At 35.3% G+C, this 16150-nt stretch overlaps 1 protein-coding gene across 1 annotated transcript in view; it reads left to right on the top strand.

Moving 5' to 3' along the window:
* The first annotated feature begins 4516 nt into the window (after positions 1–4516).
* The window catches only part of LOC144975325 (uncharacterized), a 23675-nt gene continuing 12041 nt past the window's right edge, over positions 4517–16150 (top strand). The window contains exons 1-2 of the mRNA XM_078919297.1: positions 4517–4829; positions 16116–16150. The exon at positions 16116–16150 is cut by the window's right edge and continues 351 nt beyond it. The gene's annotated coding sequence lies outside the window, so the exon portion shown is untranslated. The remainder of the gene's footprint in view (positions 4830–16115) is intronic.

Genomic DNA, 16150 nt, shown 5'->3' with positions numbered 1-16150 from the left:
TGGTCCTTCGCCAGGTTTCTTTGGGTCTTCCCCGCTTTCTCTTCCCATCTGCTGTCCAGTACAAGGCTGTCTTGGGAAGTGACCCTTTTTCCATTCTGGCCACATGACCCAGCCAACGCCATCTTCTTCTTTTTATTTGGCTATCAATGCTAGTGCAGTCAGCTTTCTTTAATAGATCCACTGTTCTTATTTTTGTAGGCCAAAATAAATTAAAAATTCTTTTTAAACACTTGTTCTGAAAGGCTTCTAGTTTCTGTATTAAGGAGGATGTCATTTTCCAGCTTTCACTTCCATAAAGCAGTACACTTAAAACATTGCTCTTGTATATTTTCAGCTTTGTCTTTCTCATTATTTGCTTTGATTTCCAAAAGTTTTTCAGCATGCCGAAAGCCTGGTTTGCCTTTTGAATTCTGTGCTTGATATCGTGTTCTGCATTTCCGTCGTCTGTTATTTTGGATCCGAGGTAGGAGAACTCTGTTACCTCTTCAATTCTATGTTCATCTATCCTAATTTCACTGTCATGTTTTGGATTCACCAAACAATCCTTTCTCTTTTGTGAATCCAAAGAGAAAGGATGGTTGAATATAAAACAAATACAAAATAATTGAGCTTTTATATAGCGCAATATCCACTAAACGTGCTCAAAGGGGTCCCTTGCCAACAGCAACACTAAACATATAGAACGAGACATGACGCCTGTTAGGCGATATTAATTTTTTTTCGGACAGAGAAAACGCTGTTAACGGCCAGGTACTCATTTTACACCTGAGTACGGTTACAGAATGTAAGTAAAGAGCCCTTTTCAAGGACTCAATTATGCGCCGAGCGAGGCTCGAACCCAGGACCTTCCGATCCGAAAGCGAGTGTTATACCACTCGACCACGTAGCCGCATATAAGATGTATCGGATTGACAGTGATGAATTGAGGATTTCAGCACTTTGATCTTATTTTCTTATCCAACCATACCAGAAATTATACTTTGTTATAGTATGAAAAAAGGTATTTGTGCCCAATGTACACGTAGCTTTTACCTTACGAAGTGACTATTCTCACCCCCCTAGTCTAGGATGCTAGTCTTCATAATAATAGTCCACAATTGTTGTATGTTTAATCCAAAGGTTGTAATGCAGTAATTTGATAAGTTTCTTGTCACAAGTTGCACAATTAAAAAAAAAAATCAATCAAATCCAAATCGCAAAAAGCCGGCGACGTTTTTTTCGGTAATCCAATCGGCCGGGGGGGGGGGGGGGGGGGGTGGGTGTGAGAATAGAGGCAGCCTTTACCTTATACTCATCAACTAGAGCAGTGCGTTTTTAACGGGTGTCTTGTATAGATAGTATGCAGATGACGTCACTCAGGCCTTTGTTATTGTTTTTGCCATCCGCGTTTGTGAGTTGTTCTCACTAAACTGTATTAACCAGACTATAAAAGTTCATGGTTAAACAGAGTTTGTGTGTTGGTCCGTTATACTTCCGGATGGCAATGTTGTTAACTCCTTGGCCAAGCGCATTCTATCTATACACCTGGGTGCACCAATTATTTAAAAGGGTGTACCTGACGTGTACATATATGCAGGCCTGACATCCGAACCCACTTTTGGGCCTAGTTTAACATTGTTGTAATGGACAATAGTTTGCGTCATTTTTAGAGATTTTCATTACAAAAATGAGCCTATAAGGAATTGGGTTATCAGACTACAATTAAGTGCAAACCGGTGTACCACTTTGATAGGGTGTATTGGGGGGTGAAGAACGAACAGGCATAAAACAATAATATAGTCAACAGCAACACAATGATTGGATTTCAATATTATATTTATGTTCCCCATTTAAGTCGATTCAATTTTAGTATATTTTGACGACTGGGCTGTACAACCCTTTACATGAAAGTTGAAAATGTGTACCAATTCCAAAAAAAAATTGAAAAACATTGTACTAGTGAGTAGGTGTTTGTGTGTGTGTGTGTATATTGGTGTGTGTGTGTGTGTGTGTGTGTGTGTGTGAATATTGGATGCGAATAATAATTAATAAATGATTCATATTAATTTTAGATTAATTTAATGAGGAGGTGAAACTCAAGTCACATCCAGAGAGAATATTATAAGTCAACAGTCTCAAACAATATTATGATTGAATCAGTAGAGCAAATTAGAAATTTCAAAACACACAGGGCAAATTCTGTGAGGCGAACAAGACTGTGAAAAGTAAAAAACAAACATGGATTTAACAGCTTCATAAAGAACAAAATTCAAAACATGGAACATTCAGGGCTCAAAACCCGTTTTCAGCCAATAACAGAAACTATAAAAATCTTAATACATCAATTGGAATCCGGACAGAACAGATGTCTGAAGCTGTTATAACTCATGTTTGCACATTACTCATCATCATCGTTATCATTAAGGGTTGAATAGGTCAAAAGACCTTGAAATACAGTGTTATTTTTACAAGTTTGAATACATGTTTAATATTTAATATTAACAAAAGAGAGAAGATCAAATTGATGCATAGCTATTAGAAGAACACAGCATCATATATAGATAAAATGTGGTGCAGAAATAATTTTTAAAACTTCTCTATCTGCATTAAAAAAGCGAGAAAAACAAAATCCATTTATCATACATACTTCATGGCATGGGAGCTTTCTATCAACTGCATTTTTGAAAGCCTCAGATTTGAGAAGTTTTGACAAGTTACCGTATCTCATCGTTACTTTCAGTTAAAGAAATTCTGATAAATTGATTCATTCAATTTTTAAAGATGGATTTTTTTCACTTTAGTGCTGACTGCTGGCTAATAGAAATAAATAAAGATAAAATGATTGTCCCTTGGTGCCATGAGGACAGTGGAACAAGGGTTTATCCCGGTTTTGGAAGCGTTAAACGGATAAATAAGAAAATGTCTTGCTATCTTTTAAATGGGACGATATAATATCATCTCAAAGAACTATTTGATCAAATCCAATGTTCACATTATATTTGCAGTTCTGATAACCGAACTAGACATATATTAGTATAGCTGTAATGGACAATAATATTTTGTGTTGGTTTGAGAGTATATCCATAACTATAACAACGAGCCCATAACAATTTAATTTGGGTCAGTTATTAGCCGGGCAAATGAAAAAATATGAATTCTTTTAAAAAGTCATTTGTTTGTTCAATGGTGAAAGATCTAAGGTCAGAACGGATGACTTCCCTGTTGTGTTTTATCAAATAATACGGAATAATAAAAATGTTGCTGCTTGAAGCTCGAAGGATAAAATAAAGATAAGTATTGAATTGTAAGCTTCAATTTATTAGACAAAGACAGATACTGTGAACGTTTTGGGTTTCCCTTTTATCAACAAAACACGATGAATTAAACACTAAGGACGAATGAGATACGTATGTGTCCGAAACGTTCACAGTATGATATCTGTCTTCGTCTAATAATTGAAGCTTACAATTCAATACTTATCTTTGTGTTATCAAAGTGATGTTACTACCAAAGTAGACGGCAACAGAAATAGTATTAACCATGTCCTTACCAGCCATTTTCAGAATTTTCCCCTAAAATTCACACCCACCCAAAAACAAAAACAGACATTTCTTACTCAAACTGAAAAGCAACAAGCACATTCTATGCATAATATTGTTCGACAATATGAACCATATTATTACAAAATGTCAAGCTTTTATAACTATAGCAAAAAGAAATGAAATCTGGATGAGAAAAGTAACGGTTGCATCGAAACAAATTATGTTACGATTTTACAATTGGTGGTAAGGAAAGGATTAAGATAAGTACTTATTAATAGATTTAATTGTTAATAACAAGATAGAACTTCACGATTGCGGAAAGGGTGGAGTGGAGTGTGTGTGTGTGTGGGGGGGGGGGGGGGGGGAGAAAAAGCAGGACCTGACGGAGGGGTGACAAGAACAAGAGAAGAGAACGATGAGAGGAAAGTAGGCGAAGACATGAAGTGGGTACGAGAGCATTTTAGTGGTGGGCGAGCTGTGGTAAGGGGAGACCACCGCCATAAAAAATATAACTGTCAATGTTACCTGTTCTGCCGGTAATTTTATCACGTCGTTATTTTAATTTGGCCACATAATAGTACTAGCTTCGTGTTATAATATGGATTGAATAAGATGGTTCTTTAATAATTGTGGCAAAGGATCAAACCCGAGAATCCAATCAAGTCTTTGTGTTTTAGACTTTTTACGTGTTTTGTGTCAATTAAATCGATGAATATCTCAGGTTAATTTTATTTTTCTGGCCAGAGTGAAAATAACGATTTTTTTTTTTTGGATTCTTCTTTTGGTCAGATAAGGGGAGTTGAATGTTAATAGTTGCGTTGCGTCCAGGTCGCAGTGACGGCGTGAGGTGTCGGCTTCGTCTGCCTTGTTTTTTGTGGGTTTTTTTTTTTTTTTTTTTTTTTGTTTTCAAATTATAGGCTATAAATATATCCATTCTAATATTAGATTCAGATGTCCTAATGCTTATCTTTGCTGCATCTGTCTGCATTGGGGATGAATAATAAATAGGCGGTTGAAAAGTTCGTTCGTTTTCGGAAAAGAGGGGGAAAAAAGAGAGAAGAGGAGACGAACACTATAAAACTATAGGTATAGGTGTTAGACAAAAAGTGTCTCTGTCATTTCGTTGGTCGTTGTCGGTGTGTTAAGACACAAGACGGATAGTGAGATGTTCTGTTGCTGCTGTTGTTGTTGTTGTTGTTGTTGTTGTTGTTGTTGTTTTGGGGAATCGATTAAATAAACGTGAATTGATTGATATTTCCTAACTTTAATTTATTTTTTTTCGTTGGCTTTGGATTTGGAATTTGGATGGTAAGTCCAATCATTTATATCATTTAATTGTTTTGTTTTTATTTTGTTTGTTTTGTTTGTTTTTTTTTCTTATTTTTTTTCTTCTTTTGTTGTTGTTTTTTTTTTAATTGTTTTGTTTTCTTTTTTCGCTTTCTTTTTTTTCTGTTCTTTGGATTTTTATTTTGTTTTGTTTTTTGGGGGGTTTATTTTTTTTTTTTTTTTTTTGGTTGGTTTGTATGTGTAATTTTATGCATCTTTATTTATTCATTCATTGATTGATTTAATAATTGATTAAGTGATTTATGGGTTGATTGATTGAGTGAATGATTGATTGATTGATTGATTGATTGATTGATTGAGTGAATGATTGATTGATTCATTCATTCATTGATTGAGTGAATGATTGATTGATTGAATGATTGATTGATTGATTGATTGATTGATTGATTGATTGATTGATTGATTGGTGATAGTTTTGTTCCCGACCACAATCATTCTTTACTTGTTTGATAGCATATCAGCTATGATTTGTCATAAAGAACATGCGTTTTGCTTTAAATGGTTCGGGGTTTTCTTTTCTTCAGTTACTGGATTATTGCTTGTTTGTCTTTTAAATTTTTGTTTTATCACTTAAATGCATTGTAAGCGACGTGTAATTATATGCAGGTCTGATCACCCGTAATGAATATGGGCTCATTGGTGTGATGGAAAAACTCTCAAACCACTGCAAATTATTTCTTACCATTACAACAACGTTAACTCACTCAGTCCTAGAGATTTTTGATACTTTTCAAAACTGGAAAAAAATGTATTAAAAATAAGCATGTGCATAGTTTTATTCAACTACCATTAACATGTAAAAATTAAAAACATTAGCTTCGATACTACGCCTATAATTTGTCTCATAAAAATGTAATAAATAGGCATGGTGTAAAAGTAACCCTGGTTAACTACGGATATAGTCGGTGTTAGGGTTGAGTGAGTTAAAACAGGCCCATAATTGCGTCCACTTGTCAGACCTGTAAATATTATATTATATGCACATCACTTTGTTGGTAAGTGATGTAGCTCTTTAAAGCCACGAGGCTTTAGGCGGAGATGGTGTTGATCCATGTTTCTGTACTACCAAAAAGACATCCAACACTTGAATGTTATCGTTTGGATACGACTCTTGATTATCGCAAGTACTTTCCGCCAAATCTGACTAACCCAGACACCTAATCACAGATGGATGGGCAAAGGTCAGCATGTATAACAGAAGGCCATATAAGCCGGAAGGATAATATAGGCGGAGATGGTGTTTATCCATGTTTTTGTACCATCAACAAGACATCTAGCACTTGCATGCCATCCTTTTAATACGACTCTTGGTTATCGCAAAGTACTTTCCGTCACACCTGACTAACCCAGACACCCAATCACAGATAGATGGACAAAGGGCCAATTATTGTTTTTTAATCGATTTTAACCAAGATCAAACCGGCTATTTTTTATACGTGAGTAGAGTATTTTACATGTTAAACCTGGGAACTTTGTAGTTGATGTTTGGCTAAACGGTTCCGGAGCTGCTACATAGGGTTTAACAACAGGCAGGCATGGAGGAAGACTGTAACTTCTGCTTCAGCAAGTCCCCCCGACGACCATCTGGTCATGGGATTGAGTGAGTGAGTGAGTGAGAGTGACTAAACAATACACATCAGAGGGATTAGATTATGGTATGGAACTGTAGATGAAGGCTGTAATATAAATGTGATGTATTGTAAAGATCTGAAAAAATGTGTATGAAATAGTGCCAGACAAAGCAAGAAAAGAAAATAATAAACCATCCCAAAAAGAATTAGCCTTCCGTGACGGAGGTTCGAACCTCAGATTATGGGTACTCAGGATGTCTGAAATTCGATACCCAGCCGATTTTGTTTGTTTTTTGGGGGGATTTTTTTTTTTGGGGGGGGGGGGGGGGGTTGTGTTTGTTTTGTTTGGTTTTGGTTTTGTTTTTGTTTTTTGTTGTTTTATTTTTTGTTCTTGTTTTTTTTTTTTTTTTTTTTTTTTTTTTTTTTTTTTTTTTTTTTTTTTTTGGGGGGGGGGGGGGGGGGGGGGAGTTGGCTAACGTTTTATTTTTCTTGTATTTTACTTTCTTGCTTTGTCTGGCACGATTTATACATACTTTTTCAGATGCCTATCTTACATCCATGATGCTGTTTTTTTGCGAACACGGTATGTGCTATTTTGGTTAATATTGCACATATTGTGTTTCTAAAAACAACGCAGCTCGCCTACTCCCTAATTTGTCGTTTTGATACATTGTAATTACATCAAGCCTAATGGAATTTTTATTGCTTAATCTATTCTCCAAGCGAGCTATATCGCATATTTACACAGTTTACCCATACTACATTCGCTTCAAAAACTTTCTTGATCATTTCTCCAACACGTCCATGCAGTTTTAGTCGCCTGTCATGAGCCCATTTTGTACTAAAACTCTTACTTTATTGGTCACTGCCTCTAGCCCGGGAGTAATTCTCAACTGAATCTGTGCTTAAAACCCATAGCCAAGGAACATAACGTGGCTATTGATCAAGCACAACATCGCTTTACATTATATGCCGAGCAACCGACGCCACGCTTCTACACTAAACATCAAATTGACAAATTAGGGAACAGGCGCTGGTGCCAGACAAAGGAAGCAAAAAAATACAAGAAAAAACCAGCCTACCTCCACTGGGGATTGAACCTCAGACCTCCTGATTACCAGTCGATGCAGGCTGATCTTTTGGGATGTTTTTTTTTTCTTGTATTTTTCTTTCTTTCTTTATATGGCACTGGTTCAAATTAACTTTTGTGTTTAAGCAAACTATCAGGTGATCACAGAAAACGCGCCGCTGTTTATTTCTTTGTATTGTCAAAAGTTGTAAAGATATCTTTTCCAAACTTAAATTACTTTTAGAACTATTTTTTATTAATAGAATCACAAAATATTAATGTAAAAGAATGAGCGGTTTTTGAATGATATAAAATCTTGTATCTAACACCACCTAAAAATGTCGGTATCGGCGAAAGGATGACGCAGATTATTGTGGAATTTGCACGTTGTAATTTTTAAAAGTCATAATAAGCTGTTAGAAGCTGTGGACTGTAAAAAGTAATAAACAAAAATGAACATAACAGCTTCAACAAACAAAAAAGAACAAAAATACCAAACACGGAACGTCTCGGGTTCAAAACCCTTCTTCAAGAAACTGGTTTTGCCATGCCTGGGAATCTTTATGCACATCCAGTTAATCTTTTGTCAGACTGTGAACACCTTTATCAAGGAAGGAATTCCATTATTCAATAAGATGGCGCTACTACATCCCATACGAACCAAAGAACACAAGCTTTTCTTCCGAGTCGGAATAATAATATTCATTTCATAGAGAAAGACAACTTCCGCTTTATTCACCCGATCTGAATCCAACGGTTACGCAATTTGGAATTCTTTGACAGAGAACGTTTATAGTAGACAAAGATCTGCATTCACAGAAGAAACCTTGAGAGAAAGAATTAGTTTATGTTGGGTTGAGATAACAACTGAGGAAATTCGGAAGTTCATATCAAGTTGGAAAAAGAGACTACGCTGCGTCATTAACTCTCTCCTTACCAGCCATTTCCCCAAAACTTGGCACCCATCTAACACAAATTATATTTTTATCACTCAAACACAACAGCAGTAGGTTCTACCGATATACCTACATAATTTCTTTAGCAAAACATGTTCACAACACAATGTTCATTTTATTTAAATTTTACAAGAGAAAATTGAACAAGACAAATGTTAGTTGTATCGTAACGAATGTGACGATTTTCCTATAGATAGTATGCAGATGACGTCACTCATGCCTTTGTTATTGTTTTTGCCATCCGCGTTTGTGAGTTGTTCTCACTAAACTGCATTAACCAGACTATAAAAGTCCATGGTTACACAGAGTTTGTGTGTTGGTCCGTTATACTTCCGGATGGCAATGTTGTTAACTCCTTGGCCAAGCGCATTCTATCTATAGTTGGTAGGGAAAGGGTTAAAGAGGACGTCGGTGCCATTGATCATTTAAAGTGTTAACTTTATAATCGTTGGACCAAAATAGACATGTGAGTGTGCTACATAGACAATTTCTTACATGATGAGGGGAATTTTGATTAAATTAATGTGTATGGTGACACAATTAATGTTTGCTAAAAATGCCACCAAAAGTAAAAGCTAAGATCATCGCCATTTTACTATCTGCAATGTTGCGCCATTTTTCTCTGATATTGTATTTCTGAACACGGTATAGAAAAATCGCTGTATCTTTTTTAGTTTCTCAATTCATATTCATAAAATTTTGACAGCCTATATATAATAATAATTTGTTTTATTTGTGTTTTGAATTTAAAATAAAACCCAATGAAGAGTTTTAAAGATTCAAGCCGACAAAGAGCGGCGCATTTGCTGGGTTTTTTTTCGTTTTTTGTTTTTTTGTTTTTGTTTTTTTTTTTTTGTGTGGGGGGGGGGGGGGGGTTTGTGATCTCTTGATATATTAATCCTACTATATCAAGCACTCTGGAAGGAATTATATACACGAAGGGGTCCTAAAGCAAAATACTATTCGTTGAACCGGAGTTCAACGTGTCAGGTGTCAGCCATGTTGTCCCAATAAACACATAAAAAACACATGAAGATCTAAAATAAAAATATTTAAACTTTAGCCAGTGACAGAGAATCTTGGAAGGACCTTATGTACGAACTCGTGGAGGCAGCCGAGGCGTTCCGATCCTTTGATAGAGACGCGAAAGGCTCATAAGTCAAAGTCAACTAAGTCACTCGATCAAACACATCATTCGATACCAAGTTTGATATATTTTATTAATAAGTTCAAATTTCATCATCAACACTTCTCCGATATAACATAGTTTTGAGAAAGTGGATCACATAATAATTATCATAATATAAAACAGGATATTGGGTGGCATTGACTGACACCCGTTTGTTTTGATTCAAAGCAGGAGATCGTATGTTTTTGGTTTCCAAAGAGGTCACTCAAACAAGACCTTGTCCTCATTTTGTTAAAGCGAATGTGTTCAGTGTTTTTTGTGGAAATTGAGACAAAGACTTGGGTACATCCCATGTACATTAAAGGCAATATTTCTGTACCGATAGCTACACCAAATCGTGGAAACTTTGTAGAATGTACTCTCATTGGCTGACAAGTTAAATAGAAGACTGTTGTACAAGTAAATATTATCATTCTTTGATGAATTTTTGTCAAAATATTTTGAACAAGTCATCAAATTTCATTGGATACGTGACCTAAACCAGTTTTGGTTGTTTTGCTTTGTTTTGTTTTCTTTCTTTCTGTTTTTTTTTTGGTTTTGTTTTGTTTTTGTTTTGTTTTTGTTGTTTTGTTTTGTTTTTGTTTTTTTTTCTGTTTTTTTTTGTTTTTTTTTTTTGTTTTTTTTTTGAGGGGGGGGGGGTTGGTTGGGGAGGGGGGAGTTGTTTTTATGCGCGTGTATGTGTTTGTTTTGTGTTTATTTTGTTTTTAATGTTTTGGGCTTGTTTGTTTTTTCCTTTTTTTTTTTTGGTTTGTTTTTTATATTTCTCAAAAGAAAACAATAGAAGATGAAATCATCATTGCTTTCCATAAATAAATCGCTTTCTTTTTGCATCTCCATCTTCTTCAATGCCTGAAATTGATGTGCTTGCTCTTTCTGTTCGGCGGTTGTTGCTTTTTTTTTTTTTTTTTTTTTTTTTTTTTTTTTTTTTTTAACAGACTGCCGTATAAAACTATTTCTGAAAAGAACAACATTTCTAGATGTCAGTGAGCATCATCAGAATTTGAGTGGAATCTATCTATTCCATAGAAAAAAAATAATAAGGTCAGGGTCAAAATTGTTCGGTGCAGCCAATGTTGAATTTTGCCAAAGAACACAGAATTAGTGGCGAATCTAAATAAGTTTAAACTATTTTTACAAAGTGAAAAACAAGTAACGTGTGATCCTTTTCTAAATTAATGGTAATTTTATCTCCTGTTGACTCAAATGATAATTTAGAAAATCTGCTGAAGCATAATGATCGGTCATTTGACGAAGCCGGTTTTGATGAGTTGGCAGCTTGGCTTTCGTTGCTATCTGATATAAAAAAAAAGGTCAACTTGTATATTTTTCTTGGGTTTTTTTTAAGTTATGGAAGCAAAGACACCGTTTTCAATATCTTGGAAATCAAAATTTTGAAAATAGCAAAACTGTAAGAGTGATTGCTTGTAATTAAAACGAGCAAATTGATAGTTTTAAATATTTTACTGCATTCGTTTAGCTTAACGAACTTACCAACTATAGGAAAATCGTCACATTCGTTACGATACAACCAACATTTTTCTTATTCAAATTTCTTTTGTACATCATAAAACTTAAAGAAAACGAACTGTGTGTTGTAGAGCATGTTTTGCTAAAGAAATTATGTATCACAAGAATTTTACTGATATTGTGTTTGAGTGATAAAAATCTATTTTGTGTTATTGGGTGTGAAGTTTTAGGAGATATCCTGGAAAAATAGCTGGTAAGGAAGTAAAGGGATTTAACGTTTGTAAAACATTTCTTCACGGATTTAATAATTCATGGAATAAACCAATATGGATGAAGTCATTTGATTTCATCTGTCCAAACGGAAGGTTTGTCAACAGAGGGCATACGATATAGACCATGGATGAACTCATAATTTGATATTATCTATCTAATTTGAAGAATATGTTTGTCAAAAGACTTTCGTTTCTTTCAGTTTTGTGGTTTTTCAATTCTTTCTGGCGGAATACTCTTCAACAGTCGTAACGTCACTTCCTTCCTAATGACGCATGGTAACTTAGTAACACTGGCTCTAAACTATCGAAACAATGACGGACGCCCGTATGAAATATTTCCCCGGCGAGCATAAAAGCGTATCCAGAGGATAAAAAAAAAACACATAAATTTGATCATGTTTTGACTTTTACACATTCTGATCACAAGGCATATGAAAAGTTCTAGCCAGCATGAAGAATAAAAAGTAATGATTTTCTTTGTTTAGAACCAAGATGGCCGCCGTTGCCGGGCGGCGTGACATCAAACTACTGAATCCAATTGCGGTCGTTCAAGTAAATGGAGCAATGTCCTATTTACTGATGAATCTCTCTTCTATGTTGACAACAAAGATACTAGAATGCATTGGTATCGTTTCAAAGGTAAATAGAATATATCATTCAGATAAAACTGTGGAACTTCCTAATCGTGACCACGGTTCAGTACTGGTTTGTGGATGGATTACCGGAACGTTGAAAACAAATTTAGTATGAATACAAGGAGGACTAAATGCCAAAATAGATATTACTACACAGTATTCCTGGATTTAAAGCCGGACAAAATATCGTTTCCTAACATGACAACGCATCTGCTCATTATTCCATTAAATTTAGAACGTTTTAGAATGATAATAACATCCTATCATTGATCCTTGGCCAGTTGTTTTTCCCGGTATGAACCCAATTGAAATTCTATGGGGCCTTAATATAATGAAAATAGAACTAATTGCCCTTTCACACAACAATAACGATAACAAATTCTGTTTCAAACTTTGGTTGACATTTGGGAGACCAGTTCAATCGAGCGTATTGAAAACCTGACATCTTCCAAGAGACGCCGTGTTTGTCATACACGATATAAAAGCGAACATTTTTGTAAAAGTAAAACAGTTTAACTCACTCAATACTAGAGATTTTTGCTACTTTTCAAAATTGGAAAAAATGTATTTAAAATGAGCATGTACATAAATAGTTTTATTCAACTATCATTGACTCAAAATGGAAAAAAACATTAGCTTTGATACTACGCCTATAATTTGTCTCAGAAAAATGTAATAAATAGGCATGGGGTAAAAGTAACCCGGGTAAAATACGGATATAGTCGGTGTTAGGATTGAGTGTGTTAATGCTGTTTGTTTAAACGTTTTAGCTTTTGCAATCTTCGATTTCAAACATCCTAAGAAAGAGGGCCGGAGCTCCTCTGAACAGTAAAATATCTTATTGATCTTACTTTACTTTTACTTATCCTCTTGGTATTTGATCAGCATATAAGACTGACACGATGGAACGCCATCTTTCTCGGTTGGAGGCCATAATTTGCCATCTGTCCCCAATGCCATCCACTAGCTGCCATTTCACTCTCGATATCCTCCTTCTCCACTTATTATTAATCCAAAACTATCAAAATATACATGAATGAAATATCTTTTACTTGGTTGTAACCTTCAAACGTATACGTCAAGGCTGTAAAACTCATCACAGCTCCAAGTCAGTGTTTTACAATTTTGTCCGATAGCATACAAAAGGAAACCGGAAATTGTTACTGACCAGTTTACACTATAGAAACCCAAGGAAAAATCCTGATGGACATGCTTGATGTCTCTGGAAATTATAAGATGCTATTTTTGGAAGAAGACGAACAGAGTAGAGGAAAAAAAAAAGGGGGGGGGCGGGGGGTTGGAGAATTGAATAGCCATGTTGTCGACAAACTGAGACATAAAAAGTCTTGTGTAAAATGTTACAAATGTGCAACTCCTGTCCAAATTATGCAAATCTGACAAATGTCTGGATCAGTTGACAAACTCGTAGTTATTAAGTTTATTATTAGATTTTGTGAAGAAGATAAAAAAAAGAGATAAAACCGTTTTTAAACAGGTGGGTGAACTGTACCTGTGCATGTTGACTTAAACTAATTACGGTTTGAGATTAAGGCTGAATGCTTGCGCTGACTGTAAAGATCTTCTTAATGTGCTATTTGTATCGCGGTTGTGATGTTTGATGGCTCGGCTGATGTGTCATCATTTATTTCATAGCGTGTTGTGCTCATCTGTTTGATTGAAATTTTGTATTGGTAGTATAAGTTGTGGTGGTGGTGGTGGTGGTGGTGGTGGTGTATGTAGTATTAATAGTGGTGGTGGTGGTGGTGGTGGTGGTAGAAGTATTAGTAGTAGTAGTAGTAGTAGTAGTAGTAGTAGTAGTAGTAGTAGTAGTAGTAGTAGTAGTAGTAGTAGTAGTAGTAATAGTAGTAGTAGTAGTAGTAGTAGTAGTAGTAGTAGTAGTAGTAGTAGTAGTAGTAGTAGTAGTAGTAGTAGTAGTAGTAGTAGTGGTAGTAGTTGTTGTTTTGTTGTTGTTGTTGTCGTTGTTGTTGTTTTTGTTGTTGTAGTTGTTGTGTTTTTATAGTTGCTATTTCTTTCTGTGACTTTTTATAATATATAAAATTTGGTTTATTTATTCATTTATTTTGCTTTTTTCTTTCCTTCTTGCTTTATTATATTATATCTGTTGATTTTTTGTTGTTGTTACATTTTTTATTATTATTTGTTTATGCTGCTGTTATAGTCGTATTTTTTAAATTCACTTGGAGTGAGTAGAATCCAAGTAATCATTTTACTGACACAATAATATGGGTTTGACATACAGCTGTACTTGAGAATGCTGGATGAATGCCCAGGGTTGTACGGCAAGATTTGTGGGATTTCTTTTAAATCATTTCAATACAAGTAGTTATCATTGAATGCAAAACTTACTAACCTTTTGGAGACAGGAAAGCTTTTTCTGTTGCTCGTTGGCTCAGCGGTACAGTATCAAAAGTCAAACAAAGTTTATCTCGGTAAGAAGCCGGATGGGTGACAGGTCGTGGAAATTCTGGTCCCTACTCTGATGCGCTGGACTTAACAGTGAAAAAGGAGGCCCGGAGAAGAACTGTGCAGAAAGAATTTAAAAGCCCAGGACCTCAGCCCACAGTCTGCAACCCATGCAGCGAAAGACTGAAAACATTGACGATCACTTGCTGTTGGCTCAAGCACTCGACAGAGCCGAGAGGTTTGAGTGAATGAGTGAGTTAGTAAGACAAAGCAACACTGAGCATGTATGACAATATAATGCTGCGCCAATATGATGTTAATCCTTTTTGTTTGACAGAGAAATCGTTGCTACATGCCTGGTACTACTTTTGCAAATGAAATTGGTGAGACCAAAACGTGAGATTTTTCCAAGGATTCAAATTTGTATCTCCCGCGTGCGGTACTCGAGCGTTCAGTCTACAGATTGCAAGGTCATGTGTCATATTACCATTGGGCTATCATTGTGGTGTCCTTCAAAAGCAGTGGTGGCCTGTCTACGATAAATTTATGATATCAATTGTTTCCAAAACGATTGGCCAACCTGAGTCATAAAACTTAATTTTTAGCTTAACTTATAGAATGTGAGTTAAATGATCTGCTGTTCGTGCTTTATTGATGATATTCAATTACTGTTCTTAAACTTAAAAAATAAATGAATAAACGAAAGGAAAACAGCACAAAAGAAATGAGAAAAAAAAACAATAAACAACGATAATTAAAAAAGACGAGAAAAACATAAAAAACAAACAACTTTAATTTCTCATTTTTATCATTCTGACTTGACACCCAATTGCCTTACTTATTCACACTTGAGTCAAGTGGGATAATGTGTGTAAAGTGATGACATCCTGCAGACATAACCAAACCAACTCCCACGTCTGGTTCTGATGGTGTGTGTAATTTTGCACATCCCCAGTTTTCTGGAAGAGATCCTCATTTCGAATGGCAACGGCCCAGAAGATTCATAGTACTTTTTGTAGACATTTATTGGTCTGGAACACTTGTAGTTCCTTCTCTGTTGTAGTTGTTGTTTATGTCTCAAGAGAGCTTGTTAAGCGCTTTGAGCACATTATTTAGAGAATATTGCAATGTTTTAACCCTCTCCTTACCAACTACGAGAAAACTGTGACATTTGTTAGGATTCAATAAACATTTTTTTCAGATTTGTTTTGAACATCACAAAATTTGAAGAAAATTCTTTTGTTTTTAACCAACAGTATTTAATGATGTTTGAAAGCTTGTTTTCTTTGTACATAATATGTGTAGTATGTCCTAATTGCTTATGAGTGAGAGTTTAACAAAATCAATTTTTTTGTGTTTAGTAGCTATGACATTTCGGGAGTTAATATTAACTTATAACATGCGGCTATGTGGTCTAGTGGTATGACACTCGTTTTCGGACCGGAAGGTACAGGCGTCGAGACTCGCTCGGCGCATAGTTGAGTCCTTGGAGAAGGCTCTTTACTCACATTCACTTACCGTACTCAGGTGTAAAATGAGCACCTGGGCATGTTTAATGTCGCTTTGAGCACGTTTAGTGGATGTATATAGCTCTATATAAAAGCTCATTGTTTTTAAATTTTAAACATTAAACCGTCCCTTATTTTGATGTATCAAAATTACAGGTGAAACAATGATAACAATGTTCACGAAGATCCCA

Source organism: Berghia stephanieae, chromosome 6 (assembly GCF_034508935.2).
Source record: "Berghia stephanieae isolate SIO BIC M18660-M18661 chromosome 6, UCSD_Bste_1.3, whole genome shotgun sequence".
NCBI lineage: Eukaryota > Metazoa > Mollusca > Gastropoda > Nudibranchia > Aeolidiidae > Berghia > Berghia stephanieae.
This window is presented reverse-complemented; position numbering and strand designations above follow the sequence as displayed.